This window comes from Eschrichtius robustus, chromosome 17, assembly GCF_028021215.1.
Source record: "Eschrichtius robustus isolate mEscRob2 chromosome 17, mEscRob2.pri, whole genome shotgun sequence".
Classification (NCBI taxonomy): Eukaryota; Metazoa; Chordata; class Mammalia; order Artiodactyla; family Eschrichtiidae; genus Eschrichtius; species Eschrichtius robustus.
In genome coordinates this window covers 86521705-86538697 of record NC_090840.1, presented here as the reverse complement: position 1 = coordinate 86538697, position 16993 = coordinate 86521705, and the positions used below count along the sequence as shown (strand labels likewise).

General features: G+C 49.6%; 1 protein-coding gene across 2 annotated transcripts in view; it reads right to left on the bottom strand.

The window, feature by feature from the left end:
• PPP1R16A (protein phosphatase 1 regulatory subunit 16A) overlaps positions 1–15781 on the bottom strand; it is a 29504-nt gene extending 13723 nt beyond the window's left edge. For both annotated transcript variants that reach the window (XM_068526155.1, XM_068526156.1), the window contains exon 1: positions 15643–15781. The gene's annotated coding sequence lies outside the window, so the exon portion shown is untranslated. The remainder of the gene's footprint in view (positions 1–15642) is intronic.
• Between the last annotated feature and the right edge of the window lie 1212 nt (positions 15782–16993).

Here is a 16993-nt window from a genome sequence, read left to right as displayed (position 1 = left end):
TCACCTTGACCCCACCCCCGGGTGAGCTGTGCACCTACACATGAAAGGTGAGGCAGCACAGCATCTATGAAGACTGGACACCAAAAGCACAGCCCATAAATGACAAGCTAGATAGATCTCATCAAAATTTAGACGTTTTGTCCTGCTAAAAACCCTGTGAAGAGGGTGAGAAGACATGCTATTGACTGGAGAACATATTTGCAAACCACAAACAGAACAAAGGACTTTTATCCAGTGGACACAGAGAACTTTCAAAACTCAGCAGTGAGAAAACAGACACTCCAATTAGAAAAGGGGCAAAATGTGAACAGGCATTTCACTAAAGAGGATACAGATGGCAGAAAAGCCCACGAGAAGATGTTCAACAGCACTGGCCATTGGGAAAATGCAAACGAAAATCACAGTGGGCCATCAGAACGGCAAGGACGGGACAAGGACGGGTCTCACCCAGTGCTGGTAGGGATGGGAGATGCATGGCCACTCTGGAAAACAGTCTGCTGTTTCTTAAAACTAAACATGCACTTACCATATGACCCTGCAGCTGCACTCTTGGGCATTTATCTCAGAGAATGAACACTTACGTTCACACAAAGACCTGTACGTGAATTTCAGAGCAATTTTATGCATAAACTGGAAACGACCCAGATATCCTTCACTGGGTGAATGGCTAACCACACTCCAGCCCACCCACCCCACAGGACACCCCTCAACAGTGAAAAGAGCCCACGATGGACGCACACGGCCGGGGTGGACATGGACGGCGCTCTGCTCTGCCCCCACAGTCACATCCTGCGTGGCCCCGTCCACACAGCATTCTCGATGGGGTGGGGGTGGGGTGAGGAAGGAGGTGGCCAGGGCCGCATAGGGCAGCCGAGGGTCCTCAACTGTGGTGGTCACACCGTTTGACACGAGTGATCAGATCGCACCCCTGTGTGTGCACACCCTTGGGTGCGTGTAAAACTGGTGAAATCTGAAAGGGTCATGGAGTGTGTCCACGCCTGTGTCCCAGACCAGACCCTGCACTGCAGCCATGTGCCCTTGGGGACAGGGGAAGGGTTCGGGGCTTCCCGAACCCTTTCTCCTCAAACTGAAATTTTAAAAGTGTGAAGGGACTTCCCTGGCGGTCCAGTGGTTAAGACTCCGTGCTTCCACCGCAGGGGACACGGGTTCAGGGAACTAAGATCCCCGCAGAGCAGCCAAAAGATAAAAAATAAAAAGAGCGAAAAAGCAAGCCACAGAGTAGGAAATACATAACAACAACTGATATAAAAAGAACCACTAAAAGGGACTTCCCTCGTGGTCCAGTGGGTGAGACTCCGCGCTCCCAAGGCAGGGGGCCTGGGGTCAATCCCTGGTCGGGGAACTAGATCCCACGTGCCGCAACGAAGATCCCGTGTGCCACAACTAAGACCCAGCACAGCCAAAATAAATAAATAAATAAACACTTAAAAAAAACCCCAAAACTCACTAAGAAACCTCCACCAAATTGGAAAATGGGCCGAAGACTTCAGGAGTCCCTTCACATCAATACACACAATGAGGGGCCCCAGGTCAACAGTCATCAGAGAAATGCACACGTGACCCAACACCCCGGCACCTGCCCGCCCACCCGTGGGGAGACCGAGCATTAGGGAAGGCGCGGGGTGACCGTGACCGTCCCTGCTCACGGGGGTGCCCGTGGACCACACACCTTCCACCAGCCACCCACTCCAGGCACTGTCCCCAACAGAAACGTGTCCAAGCCCCACACTGGGCCTGTATGGGGGACAGCGCTACAGAGGATATTCCCAGGACAGCTGGCCAACTGGGACCTGGGCTGGGGACTCGGGTCCACATCGATCCCCTGAGGCTTCAGGCTGCGCTTGGTCACAGAAGCAGAAGTGTGGACTCAAGAATTAAGGGCACTAACAGCCTCCCCAGCAGCTGGCAGCAGACTGGGGAAGGTCAGCGTCCCACGGCCCGCACTTAGCACGCGTCAGGATGCGCTCTGAGACCAGCCCTGGGCCCCTCGGCCGCGCTCCCACCCTTCCCGGGACCCGGCTGGACACGCTCACGGGTCCTTCCAGACACACAAGCCTCTCAAAGGCAACACAGGGCTGTGTTACGGGTCCCTGCCCCTGAGGGGCCCCTCCTCCAGGCCCCAGTCTCTCACCGTGCCCCAGCCTGAGGCTCCTGATGTCCCACAGGTCTGGGGAACTCGCCACGGGCAGCGCCCACAGCGCTTGGCCTCAGGGCTCCCAAGGACCCCTAGGAAGTGCTGCTGCACCGGGAGCGCCCTCAGCACCGGTCACGTCCATCGTGGCGCGGCAACCCTGACACCACAGCTGTCACCAAGGCAGACCTGGGCTGCAGGAGGCCAGCGTCTCCGGCTCCTCCTCCTACCCCTTCGCTCTGCACTCACCCATCCACCAGCAGCACTCACGGCCCTGCTCCTCCCAGGCTGGCATTTGAGGGAAGGGCGGCGGGTGACCCACACAGCTACCAGGTGCCCACATCACGGGCAGGAAGGAGCATCCGGGCCAAGTGAAGGGCTGGTGCAAAGGCCCAGAGGAAGACACCTGGCAGATGTGAGAACTGGGGAGCAGGTAAGGGCAGGAGTGAGGAGACCCATGGCACGGCTGGACCCTCATCTCAAGGAGGGGTAGTGACAGCACCAGAGGTGAGGCCAGAGTGCCATTCTGGGGCCCCCTCCCTCCAGCCCACTCCTGCCCCCAGCCCCCATTGGGTCTGCGTTTTTCACAGGGCCTCTACCTGCTGCCCTGCTCCTAGTCGGGGGTCCAGCCCCTCTCCGCACTGCAGCCCCAGGGCATTGAAATCGCAAGGCTCAACCCAGTCGCCCCCGTGCGTGAAACGGTCCTAAGGCTCTGCTGGCCCCATGTAAGGTCCATGCTTCTTACACAGCCCATGACATCCTGGGCCCAGGGCCTGCGTAGGATCCCAGCCAAGACTCAGCAGCCCTGCCCATCGCCCCACTGTCCGGCCAGGCTAGACCTCGTGTCGGTCCTGCATGCCCTGCCTCTCAGGTCTGGAGGAACAGGGGTCTCTGTGCCTGGGATGGGCTCCTACACAGGCTTCCCCAGGGTATTGGGGTGCCCTGTTAAAAACTTTTTATTGTGAAGTGTGATACTGTGAAAATTAATAAACAGAAACCTCATTTAAACTGGAGTCAGGGGAATTCCCTGGCGGTCCAGTGGTTAGGACTCCACACTTCCACTGCAGGGGGCCTGGGCTCGATCCCTGGTCAGGGAACTAAGATCCCACTAGCCACAGCCAAAAAATAAATAAATAAAAATTAAAAATAAATAAAATAAAATGGAGTCAGGAGGCCAGAAGGGGGAGCTCTCACACCCTGTAACTCCACCTCAGTTGCAGACCCAGCAGGAGGAAGGAAGATTTTCTCCCCGCCAGGCAACAGCTCAGCCAATGAAAAACCACTAAACTTCAAACTCCCAGTTTCCTCCAATGGACTCTGTTTAGAACAGCCCCTCCCAACTCCCCTTCCCCTTTATAAAAGAGTTTCTTCTCTTTGTTGTGGTTCCCCATGGATTGCAGGTCCTGAATTGCAATTCTTTGCTCCTCTAAAATAAACCCATTTTCCTGATAAAATAACTGGCTGTTTTAAGTCAACAATACAAGTACAGAAAGTGCAAAAAAACCAATGCACATAAAATGGAAACACAAAACCATGTGAGCTCCACCCCATCAGGATGCCAAGCAGCTCCCCAGAGCCTTCCTTTCACTGCTGCTTGCAGCGATCACCACCTGGCTTTTCTTTACACCTACACACCCCCGCACACCTTCCGAACAGCAGAGTGCAGTGCTGACAGGCTGAACGTCCAGGCGGAGCTGGGCCTCACACTCTGCGCTACCTCCCTCCCGTCATGTGTGTGCGATCCACCCACTCTGAGGGATGTGGCCTAGGCCTTCTGCCTTTGGCTGCGTAACAGTCCACTACACGCCTGTTTACACAGCTCGGGGTACACCTCTGAGGGCCCGGGGCAGCTTGGGTGCGGGCCTGTGAATGACAGGCTGCCGTGAACACCCTGTCCACAGACACTGGTGCACAGCAGCCAACTGCAGGCTATATGACATGAATCAATGGATGCTACAACTGCTTTTCAAAGCGGTACCAGTTTACAGTCCCAACAGCAATGGAGAAACATCCCAGTTGGTTTATACAAAACATATTTGCTTTGTCACTCTGGTGCATGGGCCATGGTATCTCCTACAGTCAATTTGCAGTTCTCTGAGAACTAATGGGATGAGACATCTTTCTAAAGACTAGTCTCCTATATTATCTTCTAAAAGTAGCATAGTTTCCATCACATTTAGGTCTATAGTCCACCTGGAGCTAGTGTTTGTGTACAGTGTAAAGTAGGGAATCTGTAGTGGTTTAAAAATATGCCCACAAATTATTTAATGCTCTTCTCTTGAAAAGGTGGAGCCTATTCCCCTCCTCTTAACTGTGGGTTGCACTTAGTCACTTGCTTATAATGAACAGAGAGTGTGGCAGACGTGACAGTGTGACGCCCAAGATCAGGATGTGAAAGGCACTGTGACTTCATCCCTGCTCTCCCTTTCAGGTCATTCACTCTGGGGGAAGCCAGCCGCCTCCCACCGGGACCAGCAAGGGAGCCAGCTTGGAAGCAGACTCCCCGCCCCAGTCAAGTCTTCAGAAAATGTGTGAAATCCTGAGCCAGAATCATCCAGCTGAGCTGCTCCTGGACTCCTGACCCACAGAGATTGAGATAAGAAATGCTGGGGTTTTGTTTGGTTTTTTAAAAAATATTTAGTTATTTGGCTGTGCCAGGTCTTCGTTGTGGCATGCAGGATCTTTGTTGCTGCGTGGGGGATCTTTTTTTTTAGTTGCAGCATGTGAACTCTTCACTGTGACACGTGGGATCTAGTTCCCTGACCAGAGATTGAACCTGGGCCCCCTGCATTGGGAGCGCAGGGTCTTAGCCACTGGACCACCAGGGAAGTCCCAATAAATGTTGTTTCAAGCCGCTATATTTGGAGGCAATTTGTTACACATCAATACATAACTAGTACAGGCTCCAATTGCATTTTTCTTCCACATTTATATCCAACTGTCCCAGCACCATTTATTTAAAAGCTGCTTCTTGGGACTTCCCTAGTGGCGCAGTGGTTAAGAATCCGCCTGCCAATGCAGGGGACGTGGGTTCAATCCCTGGTCCGGGAAGATCCCACATGCCGCGGAGCAACTAAGCCCATGAGCCACAACTACCGAGCCTGCGCTCTAGAGCCCACAAGCCACAACTACTGAGCCCACACGCCACAACTACTGAAGCCCGCGCACCTAGAGACCATGCTCCTCAACAAGAGAAGCCACTGCAATGAGAAGCCTGCACACCACAATGAAGAGTAGCCCCCATTCAGCGCAACTACAGAAAGCCCGCGTGCAGCAACGAAGACCCAACGCAACCAAAAATAACCAAAAATAAAATAAATTAATTAATTAAAAAAAAAAAAGGTGCTTCTCTCCACACTGTTCTGCAGCGCCACCTTGGTAATAAATTAAGTTCCCATATATATGTGAACCTGTCCGAGACTCTTGACTCTGTTCCATCCGTCCTAAGCCTGTGCTACAGTGTCCTCCCCACTGTAGCTTTATAACAAGTCTCCTCTCTGGCTTACTTACTCCTACTCATCTTCTGGCCTCAGCTTCCTTCCTGACCCCTCCCATGAGATCTGTGTCCTTTTTCAGTGATCTCAATACTCCTCAAACTTCCCTCAGCAGTAGAACCATAGGAAATTGAAGCTATTTCAAAGCTGTGACCTACAAACATGAAATTTCATTTGGCTCAGTTACAACTGCCCAGCTGACAGTCCTGTGAGGAAGGAGGACCCCAGGACACTGGCACGTCGGTGCACACGGTGCTTGCAGCCCCCAGGCCCCTGGGCCAGAGCAGGCGCTGCAGATCTGTTTGGACCACTCGAGTGAGGGGCTGCCAGCAAGGCGTGGCAGCAGTGTTGTGGGGGCTGGAGAACCTGGGAGGGCCCCTCCCCAGAAGCCAGGGGCACTCCAAAGCTCCCTCATCCATTTCCTTTCCCTTTGCCACCCAGCTCCGAAAGAAATCTAATAAACTAACTCACAGCAAGGTGTCAGAAGTCTAGATGGCCAAATGAAAGAAGTTCGGCAGCTGGAGGCATCTGCATTTGAAAACAGACTCAAAGAGAACTGAGGATAAAAGCCACCCTGGTGGTCCAGTGGTTAGGACTCTGTGCTCTCACTGCTGAGGTCCGGGGTTCAATCCCTGGTCAGGGAACTAAGTCCCACAAGCCACGCAGTGCAGCCAAAAAAAAAAAAAAAAAAAAAAGCCAACCCATGCTCAGCTAGGAGGAGAAAGGATGGGCTTCCAGAGGCCTGAGCACCACGCCTTCCTAAAGGCCAGGCCACAGGCTTGATCCTGGCTGCCGCGGTGCTGCACGCAGCCTCTTTGGCCTCATGACTCTGATGGGCCATGACCTCACCGTGCAGACTTGGAAATTAAGGTCTGTCAAGTACAAGACTGTCAAAACCAAAATAACAAAAGTGGGCTCTGGAGGGGACAGCATTGTGACCCTGGGTCTGCTCTGATTCGAACCTCAGTCACCCACACACACATCACACACAATGATGCTGGGCCTGGGGGTGGGCAGGATGCTGCCAGATGCTGCCAGAAGCACAGGGCTGGAGAGTTACGGGGGGAAGGGGCAATGAGGCCACAAAGCTTTAGAAGAAGACATGTGTGGGTAGATGTCCACACTGAGACCTCCACAAACCTAGGAGGAGAACTAGAGGGGCATCCAGAAGAGAGTTCATGATTTGTTTACACATTCCTGAGGTCACAGGGAAGAACGGTAGCAGCTCCAGAGCAGAGAGAGGGGCGCTGCATGGGGGAGGTGTCCGGGAATGACCTGAGGCCAGAAACACACCAGGAGACTGGTAACACATAACACAGCCGAATCCTGTGAACCTGAAGCCAGGTGAAAACACTCTAGGGGTGCAGGAGTTGGGACAACAGGCCCACGGATGAGGAGACACAGTTTGTGCACAATGCCTGGCTCTGAAGACAGAAAGACTGACATCGTCTCCAACTTCTGTACCACAGGACAGTGAGCTAGGGCACAGAATAGAATGTGACCCTACCGATCATGCAGTGTGAAAGCAAAGGCATATTCCACTTCTGGGTATATAAGCAAAAGAACTGAAATCTGGGACTCAGCTATGGGCACATCAAAGTTCACAGCAGCATTATTCACAATAGCTAAAAAGCAAAAACAACTCGAATGCCCATCGACAGATGAAGAAATAAACAAAATGTGGTATATACATACGATGGAATATTCAGCCATGCAAAGGAACGAAATTCGGATACATGTTACAAATGTATCAGACAAAAGCACATATATTGTATGATTTCCCTTTATATAATAGGTAAATTCAGAGATAGACAGCAGAATGGTGGTTGCCTGGGGCTGGGGGGAGGGGGAGTAAGGAAGTACTGTTTAATGGACAGAGTTTCTGCTTCAGGTAATTAAAAAGTTCTGGAAATTGAGAGTGATGATAGTTGCACAACACTGTAAATGTATTTAACCCTAAAAAAAAAGACAGACCATATGCTGGAACTTAATATAAGATTCAATAAGTTAACAAGGAATGAAAGCATACAGAGAAAGTTCACCGACCACATTAGAATTAAACTAGAACTCAATAACAAAAAGATATCTGGAAAAATTCCCAAATATTTGGAAACTTTAAAGCATACTTCTAAATAACCTACAGGCTAAGGAAGGAATCAAGATGGAAAGTAGAACATATTTTGAACTGAATGAAAATGAAAACATATCAAATATGTGAGATGCATTTAAAGCAGGTTTTAGAAAGAAATTTCTACCTTTGCATGCTTAAATAACAAGAAAGGTTATTTCTTTCAATGACCAAAGCTTCCAACTTAATGACCAAAACTTCCAACTTAATCAATGACCAAAGCGTCCAACTTAATAAGAAGCTAGAAAAAGCAGAAAATTCAGCCCAAAGTAAGTAAAAGGAAATATTAATAAGAACAAAAACTAATGAAATATAAAATAGACAAAAAGAGAAAAATATTTAAACTAAAAGTTGTTCCTTTGAAAATGTTGATAAAATCAATAAAATTCTCGCTGAACTGATCAAGAAAAGAAGACAAAAATTACCAACAGCATGAAAGAAAAAGGGGATATCACTACAGATCCTACAGACAACTAAAAGGATAAAAATGAGAATGTTCTGAACAATTTATGATAATAAACTTAACAACTTAAGTCAGGGGTTGACAAACTACAGCCTATGGACCAAATCGGCCTACCATCTGTTTTTGTAAATAAAGTTTTATTAGAATACAACCATGCTCATTTGTTCATGTATTGTCTATGGCTGTTTCATGGTACAGTAAGAGATGAGTAACCACAACAGAGACCATATGGCCTGAAAAGCCTAAAACATTTACTATTTGGCCCTTTATAGAGAAAAATTGCCATGCTTGACTTAGATAAATGGGCAAATTACCGGAATGAAACAAATTATCAAAATGGGCTCAAGAAGAAATAGAAAACCTGAACAGCCCTATATCTATTAAAGGAATTAAATTTCCAGTTAAAAACTTTCCCACAAAGAAACTCCAAGCCCAGATGGCTTTACTGGCAGATTATAACAAACATTTAAAGAAGATATAATACAGAATCTACAAAAATGCTTTCTGAAAATAGAAGAGGAAGAAACACATCCCAACTTGTTTTATGAAGCCATTATTACCCTGACTCCAAAACCAAAGACACAACAATTTAAGAATACCACAGACTGATTGCTTCACGAATAGTTGCAAAAATTCTTTAAAAAACATTACCAAATTGAATCCAGGAATATATAAGAAGGATAATATGTCTTGACCAACTGTGCTTTATTCCAAGAATGAAAGGTTGGTTTAACATTTAAAAAATTAACATAGGGGACTTCCCTGTTGATGCAGTGGTTAAGAATCCGCCTGCCAATGCAGGGGACACAGGTCCGAGCCCTGGTCCGGGAAGATCCCACATGCCGTGGAGCAACTAAGCCTGTGCACCACAACTACTGAGCCTGCGAGCCACAACTACTGAGCCCGTGCGCCACAACTACCAAAGCCGGCGTGCCTAGAGCCCATGCTCTGCAACAAGATAAGCCACCACAATGAGAAGACCAAGCACTGCAACGAAGAGTAGCCCCCGCTCGCCACAACTAGAGAAAGCCCGCATGCAGCAACGAAGACCCAACGCAGCCAAAAATAAATAAAATTTAAAAATAAAATAAAATTTAAAAATATAAAAATTAACATAGTTTGCTATTTTAAAAATACAATCAAATCAATAGAAGCAGAAAAAGCATTTGGCAAAATTCAATAGCTATTCATGACTTAAGAAAAAAAAACTTAGAAAACTAAGAATAAAAGGAAAATTCCTCAGTCTGATAGAGGGCATCTCCACAAAACCTACAGCTAAAGCATGCCTAATGGGAAAAGAATGAACACCTTCTCCCTAGGATTGAGAACAAAGTAAGAATATCTACTCTTACCACTCCTATCCAACACTGTACTAGAAGTCCGAGCCAATGCACTAAGGCAAGGGATAAAAAGATTGGAAAGATTGGAAACTCTTTACATGCAGAAGGCAAGTAAAAAGACATGTAGAAAATCTTTAGAAATCTATAATAGGGCTACTAGAATAAATAAGTATATTTAGCAAGGTTGCAGGATACAAGGACAATATGTCAAAATCAAATTCATGTCTTTGTATTGGCAACAAAGGACTGGAAAATGCAAAATGGTAAATATATCATTCAAAAACTTCGTGTCACAAAACATGGAAGCTCTGACACCCGCTTCTAATGGCAGAGCCTAATCCCCTTCCCCCTGAATATGGGTTAGACTCAATCACTTCTAACAAATAGAAAAAAAAAAACCTGAAATGATGACGCATCACTTCAGAGACCAGGTCTACAAAGCAGTGCAGCCTCTTGCTCTCTCTTGGATCACTGGCACTGGAGGAAATCAACCGCCACGTTGTGAGACAGTTAAGCAGTCTAGGAAAGGCCCTAGTGTGAGGAACTGAGGCCTCCTGCCAACAGCCACGGGAGGGAGCAGATCCTAGACCCCTGCCCCAGCCCTCAGATGATGCAGCCCTGGCTGATCATCCCAAATGCAGCCACAGGAGACCTTGAACCAGAACCACCCAGCCAAGCCATTTTTAAATTCCTGACCCACAGCAGCTGTGAGATAACAAAAATTTATTGTTTTAAGTCATTAAATTTAAGGATAATTTGTTATACAGCAATAGATAATACAGAGACCTACATAAATAGATCTGTAGCTTCAATACAATCCCAATCAAAATGCCAGTAAGCCCTTTTGTAGAAATTCTCAAATTTATATAGGACTACATAATATCTTGAAGAGCCAAAATGATTTGAAAAAGAAAAACCAAGTTGGAAAATTAACAGTACTTGATCTCAAGGCTTATTATAAAGCTACAATAATCAAATATGTGGGATATTAGCAATAAGATCAATGAATATAATAAAGAATCCAGAAATACACCCAAACATATACTGTCAATTGATTTTCAACAAGGGTGTTAAGGTAATACAATGGGGAGAGGATGGTGTTCAAAAATGGTGTTGGAATGACTGGATATCCACGGAAAACAATGATCCTTGACCTCTTGACCATAAGAGAAAGCATAAACCATAAAGGCAAAAAAATGACAAACTGAACTTCATCAAAATTAAACATATCTGCTGTTCAAGACCCTGGTAACAAAATTAAAAGTCGGGACGTCCCTGGTGGTCCAGTGGCTAGGACTCCGTGCTCCCAATGCAGGGGGCGTGGGTTCGATCCCCGGTCAGGGAACTAAATCCCACATGCAGCAACTAAGAGTTCGCGTGCCGCAACTAAGACCCAGCGCAGCCAAATTAAAGAAAGAGAGAGAGAGAGAGAGAAAGAAAGAGAGAAGGAAAGGGAGAAGGAAAGAAATAAGGAAAGAAAGAAAATGAAAAGTCAAGCCACAGACTGAGAACATTTTTGCAATACATGTATCTGGCAAAGGACTTGCATCCTAAATATACAAGGAATTCTTAAAGCTTGATGAGACAAACAACCCATTTTTTACGGGTAAAAGATTTAGACACATCACAAAAGAAGATATACAAATAGCCAATAAAATAAGGACATGAAAAGATGTGCAACACCATTCATCATTAAGGAAATGCCAATTAAAGGCACAACGAGCTACCAACACTCGCAAGAATGGCTAAACTTTAAAAGAATGATAAGAGGATATGGAACTGGGAATATAAAATGATACAACCATTTTGGAAAATAGTTTGGTACTTTTTTATAGAGTTAAACACAAATACGCATTTCAACCATCATTTCTATCAACTCAACCCAAGAGAAATAAAGTATATGTCCACACAAAGACTTGTAGACACGAGTAGTCACAGCAGTTTTATTCATAACAGCCAAAAACTGGAAAGAATCAAAATGTCCATCAACAGGTGTGTGCACAGAGAGTAAAAGGTGGTGTATCTATGCGGTGGGTACCAGACATTCGGCAACAAAGACAGAACGGACCACACATACATGCAGCAATCTTAATTTCCAAAACGCTCTGTCTGGACAAAGAAGTTAGACACAAAAGTGTTCATTCTGTACGCTTCCATTTATGTGAAATTCTTAAAAAAAAAAAAAAAAGGGACAGTGAATCTATAAAAACAAAAAGTAGGGACTTCTCTGGTGGCGCAGTGGTTAAGAATCTGCCTGCCAATGCAGGGGACACAGGTTCGAGCCCTGCTCTGGGAAGATCCCACATGCCGCGGAGCAACAAAGCCCGTGCGTCACAACTACTGAGCCTGCGCTCTAGAGCCCGCGAGCCACAAATACTGAGGTCGAGAGCCACAACTACTGAAGCCCGTGCACCTAGAGTCCGTGCTCCGCAGCAAGAGAAGCCACCGCAATAAGAAGCCCGTGCACCGCAAGGAAGAGGAGGCCCCACTCGCCGCAACTAGAGAAAGCCCATGTGCAGCAACGCAGCCAAAAGTAAATAAATAAAATAAATAAATTTATTAAAACAACAACAGGGCTTCCCTGGTGGCACAGTGGTTAAGAATCCACCCGCCAATGCAGGGGACACGGGTTCGAGCCCTGGTCCAGGAAGATCCCACATGCCATGGAGCAACTAAGCCCACGCGCCACAACTACTGAGCCTGCGCTCTAGAGCCCGTGAGCCACAACTACTGAGCCCACGTGCCACAACTACTGAAGCCCGCGCACCTAGAGCCCGTGCTCCGCAACAAGAGAAGCCCCCGCAATGAGAAGCCCGCGCACTGCAACGAGGAGTAGCCCCCACTCGCTGCAACTAGAGAAAGCCCGTGCACAGCAATGAAGACCCAACTCAGCCAAAAATAAAATAAATAAATTTAAAACAACAACAACAACAACAACAAAAAAAAAACCAAAAAGCAGATCAGTGAGTGCCTGGGGAAGGGAATGGGGATGATGGAAATGCTCTACATCTGGATTATGGTAGCTTTTACAAGGATGTATACATCTATCAAAACCCACCAAATTATTTTATATAGGTGCCTTTTATTGTAGGTAAACTATACCTCAGTAAAGTTTGATGTAACAAAATAAAAGTATACAACCTAAGTTTTCTCCTGGCCTCTAACCCTGAGTGGTCTGGCCACCCCTGGCCTTGCTGTCCCCTCCCACACCTCTCTCCACTTCCCACTCAACACCAGACTGCTTCCTGCACCTCAGGAACCTCGGCTCTATACCACAGAGACTGGGAGCTGAGCTCTGGAACCAGACTCTGGGTCTAAAGTGGCAGCAGCTGAGGGGATTGGTCAAGTTTCTTGACCTCTTTTAAATCAGTTTCCTCATCTGTAAATGGAATAATAGTACCTTCTTTATAAGGGTCTTATGAGGATTCAATGAGTTAATACACAAGGCATTTTTTGGTGTCTGGCACAGGAACTGGCAAACTACAGCCCACTGTCTGTTTTTGTATGGCCCATAAGCTAAGAATGGTTTTTACCTTTTTCAATGATTGGGGAAAAAATAAAGAGAATATTTTCTGACACATGAATATTATATGAAATTCAAGTTTCAGGGTCTATCAATAAAGTTTTGTGGAAACAGAGCACATGTACTTACGTACTGTCTGTGGCTACTTTTCCACAAAAAGGCAGAATAGTTGCGAAAGGGACCATATGGCCGGCAAAGCCTAAAATACTTACTCTCTGGCCCTTCACAGAAAAGCTTTGCAGACCCCTGATCTACCATCCTCATCATCACTCCCCCTTTGCATCAGCTGTGCCTTCTGTCTGGAAAGTTCTTCCACCAGATCTAATAATAGTTCCCTTCTTCTTGTAACTCAGATCTCAATTTAAAGTGTATTTTTTAAAAATTTTTTATTTATTTATTTTATTTTTGGCTGCATTGGGTCTTTGTTGCTACGCGCGGGCTTTTCTCTAGTTGCGTCGAGCCGGGGGCTACTCTTTGTTGCTGTGCGCGGGCTTTTCATTGTGGTGGCTTCTCATGCTGCGGAGCGTGGGCTCTAGGCGCACGGGCTCAGTAGTTGTGGCTCGCGGGCTCTAGAGCGCAGGCTCAGTAGTTGTGGCACATGGGCTTAGCTGCTCCACGGCATGTGGGATCCTACTGGACCAGGGCTCGAACCCGTGTCCCCTGCTTTGGCAGGCGGATTCTTAAACCCTGCGCCACCAGGGAAGCCCCTCAGATCTCAAGTTAAATATCACCTCCTCAGAGGTCTCCTGTGGTTACCTTGTCACTCCTGTCTCTTCACCCTGTTTTCATTTTTGACTCAATTTACTGTTTTCTTCGCTGAACCCGGTGCCTGACTTGCAGGAAGCACCCGTAACCACAGGAGCAGATGCATTCCGGGCACTGGGGGACAGCACAGAAGGGGACACAGGAGATGGTGAGCTTGGGACTGAGCCGGCTGAATGGAAAGGACCACCACTCAGCTGTGTGTGCAGCTGCGTCAGGGCCGGGCTCAGCACTGGGATGCAGAGCCAGCGATGGTGACACATGCATTGCTCACCCACCCGGAGATCAGCCCAGAGGAAACACAGGAGGCCTGTCGGCAACGGCAATGCTCACTGCGGGCCCTGCCAGAGCAGCGAGGGCCATTCCAACCTCCCTGACAGTGGGGAGGGCTCTGCAGGGGCTTCATCTGAGTCCTGGAGGCTCCCGGGGTTCACCTGCAACTACACCACGCTCCTCCTTCCAGAACGGGAGGAGGTTCTAGGGGGTGGGTGAGGGTGAGACTTACAAAGCGCACCACACAAAACCAACACAACAGCAGTCGTCAGATCAAAGAATGACCAAGGTCTCGCGAAGTCCTGGCAATCTTTGTGTTTGTCACAGCCGCCCAGGAAGGAAGCAGCCCAGAACCCGCCGTCCACCATCGGGCCTCACCGCGTTGCCCACACAGGGGTCCTGGCAGTGGAGCACATGCTCCTTCTCCCCAGGACCCTCTCCCCTGGGTGTCTGTGGAACTAGACTTTCCTTCACCTCTCTGTCTTTTTTCTCAATCTGATGTGCTGACAAGACCTTTCCTAAGGCCACAGAGCTTGGAAAGGGACAGGGGAGGTTTACTCCCTCCCCTCCCCTCCCCCACTATTGCAGGGGTTCAGTAGGGTGGTGGTCTGACACACACATGGCAAGGTGATCAGGAGTGCGGCCCCTGAAGTGAATGAGGCGGCCCAGCCAGGGCACAGAGGCCCTTTACACCTCTCCCAGGGAGAGCTCCCCAATCCTGGTGGGGAGCACCTGGGGGAGCAAAGGCAGGGACTGAGAAGAGCAGCGTGGTGCCCCTGCACCTCCACCCCCAAGCTAAGGACCGGGAGGAAAAGGCAGGCCCAGAGGCTTGAGGAGGTCTAGCCTTTCTCCCGCTTCCCCAAACCTGGAATGACTCCGTACACACCTCCCGTCTCCGCACCCACGGAAATTAATCCCACAGTCGCCTCAGCCTCTGCTCCAGGACGGCGAGGGGCCCCAGCCCGGCGTGGATACTCCCTCCCAGGCCCGAGCGCCTCCGCACCAGCACGGCCGGCACTTACCACACAGCAGCTACTATTCCCGCCCGAACACCGATCTGTGAGCTGGAGCCCAGGATTCCCCCGACAAGTGAGGTCACTTGAACCCCTGGAAGTTTAAGGAACTTGCCCCAGAAAGGCTTCAGTTTCTCCTCTGGCCTAACTCCAAAGCCCACAAGAAGCCTGGCAAGTCACTTCTCCGCAGGCCTTAATTTCCTCAGCTGACATGGAGGTAACTTTAGTGCTGCCTACCTGACCAACAGGTTGCAAGGCTGCAAACAACTCCACATTTAGCTAAAACGTGAACAGCCTACCGGTGGCCTTCACAGCCTGCCACTCCAGGAGCCTTCCTGACCCTCAGCACCAGCTGCCCGGGCCTCACCCACCTGCGCCCAAGCGGGGCCTGGACAGCCTCCCGCCCGGACCCGGGCCTCCCCGTCTCCCCGTCTCCCCCTCCCACCTCCGGCGCTTCCCCTCCCGCCAGCAGGCCCCGGAAGTCCGCGCCTCACCTTCCGCCTCGCGCCAGCAGCCACCGCGCAGTCGATCGGAGCCCGTCTGCGGGTCCTTCAGCCTAGCGCTCCTCCCGGCGCCGCGGGAGCGGGCCCCGCGCCCGGCCCTCGCCATGGCAACGCGATACTTCCGGCCCGCGGGTCCCGGAGCCGGAAGCCGCGGCTCCCGGTGGGAGCAGGGGGCGGGGCCGAGCCGCGCGGGGGCGGGGCCGAGCCGCGCGGGGGCGGGGCTTGCGCAGAGCAACTAGAGAGAGGTTGCTGACCGCAAGGTGCGAACGTCTGTGGTAGGGGCGTCCTCGGCGCGGTGGGGCCCGGTTGGGGCGGGAAGGGCAAGTAGTCAAAAGGTTCCCAGGAGGGTGGTCATCTATTTACGCTGAGCTTTTAAGGAAGGGTCAGAGTTCACTCGACAAAGCAGGGGCATCACTGGTGTAGAGATGAGCATGCGCAAAGGTGGAAGGACCCGGTGGGAAGAATTGAGGTGGTGGTTTAGGAGGGCTGGGGCCCGGTAGGGTGGTACGTGCGGTCAGTGATGAACAGTCAGGACATGAGGAGCCTTGAACGCCAAACCAAGAGCTGGGCTTTATCCTGGAAGCACAGGAGGACCAGTGGAGGAGAGGGGGTGACTTAAGACCTGTTGGAGAAAAAGACCTCTCTAATGACCGAGTGGAGCTAGGAGGCCATAGGTCGCCTGGTGAGACACAAGGACCCCTCAGCTAGAGCCCTGGAAACAGACAGGCGTTGAGGAGGTGACATAGGGATCCAGAGGAAGCCAGGTGAAGTCTGAAGAAAGAGTCTGAGACAGCGGAGGGAGTCGTGTGGTACCCCGCATACGTCATCCATCTCAGCTCCAGGCTTCCTCCTCCACTGCACCCATCACTCACCCATTCCGTCAGCACCTCGGTGAGAGCTGGGCACCCACTGTAGGCTGCAGATTTTCAACCCTCTAAGGGTATAATTGGTGTGTGTGTGTGGAAGGGGTGCTGCTGCTGCCCAAGAAAAGCCGAAATCTTAGAGTGAAGCGATAGAAAGTGTCTCCCTGTGCTTCTGTGGCTTTCCTCGGGTCTGGGGGTCCTAGTAGCAACACCCCACCACTGCTGGTGTCCTGGGCCTGATAATCCCTTTGCAAACTTGCCCAGTCCTCACCGGGGGGAACCCAGGCTTTGGGTCAGGGTACAGAGCACAGGCCCTGACTGACTTGAGGGGCAGAGCCACAGACTAGATGGCCAGGGAGGAGGTCAGGGGACAGAAGTGTCTGGGACCCAGAAGGACCATGTCTCAGGGCAGCTGCCAAATGCATTTTTCCAGAATCGCACCTTTGGGCCAGGCCCTGTGCCTGCTAAAGCACTCAGAA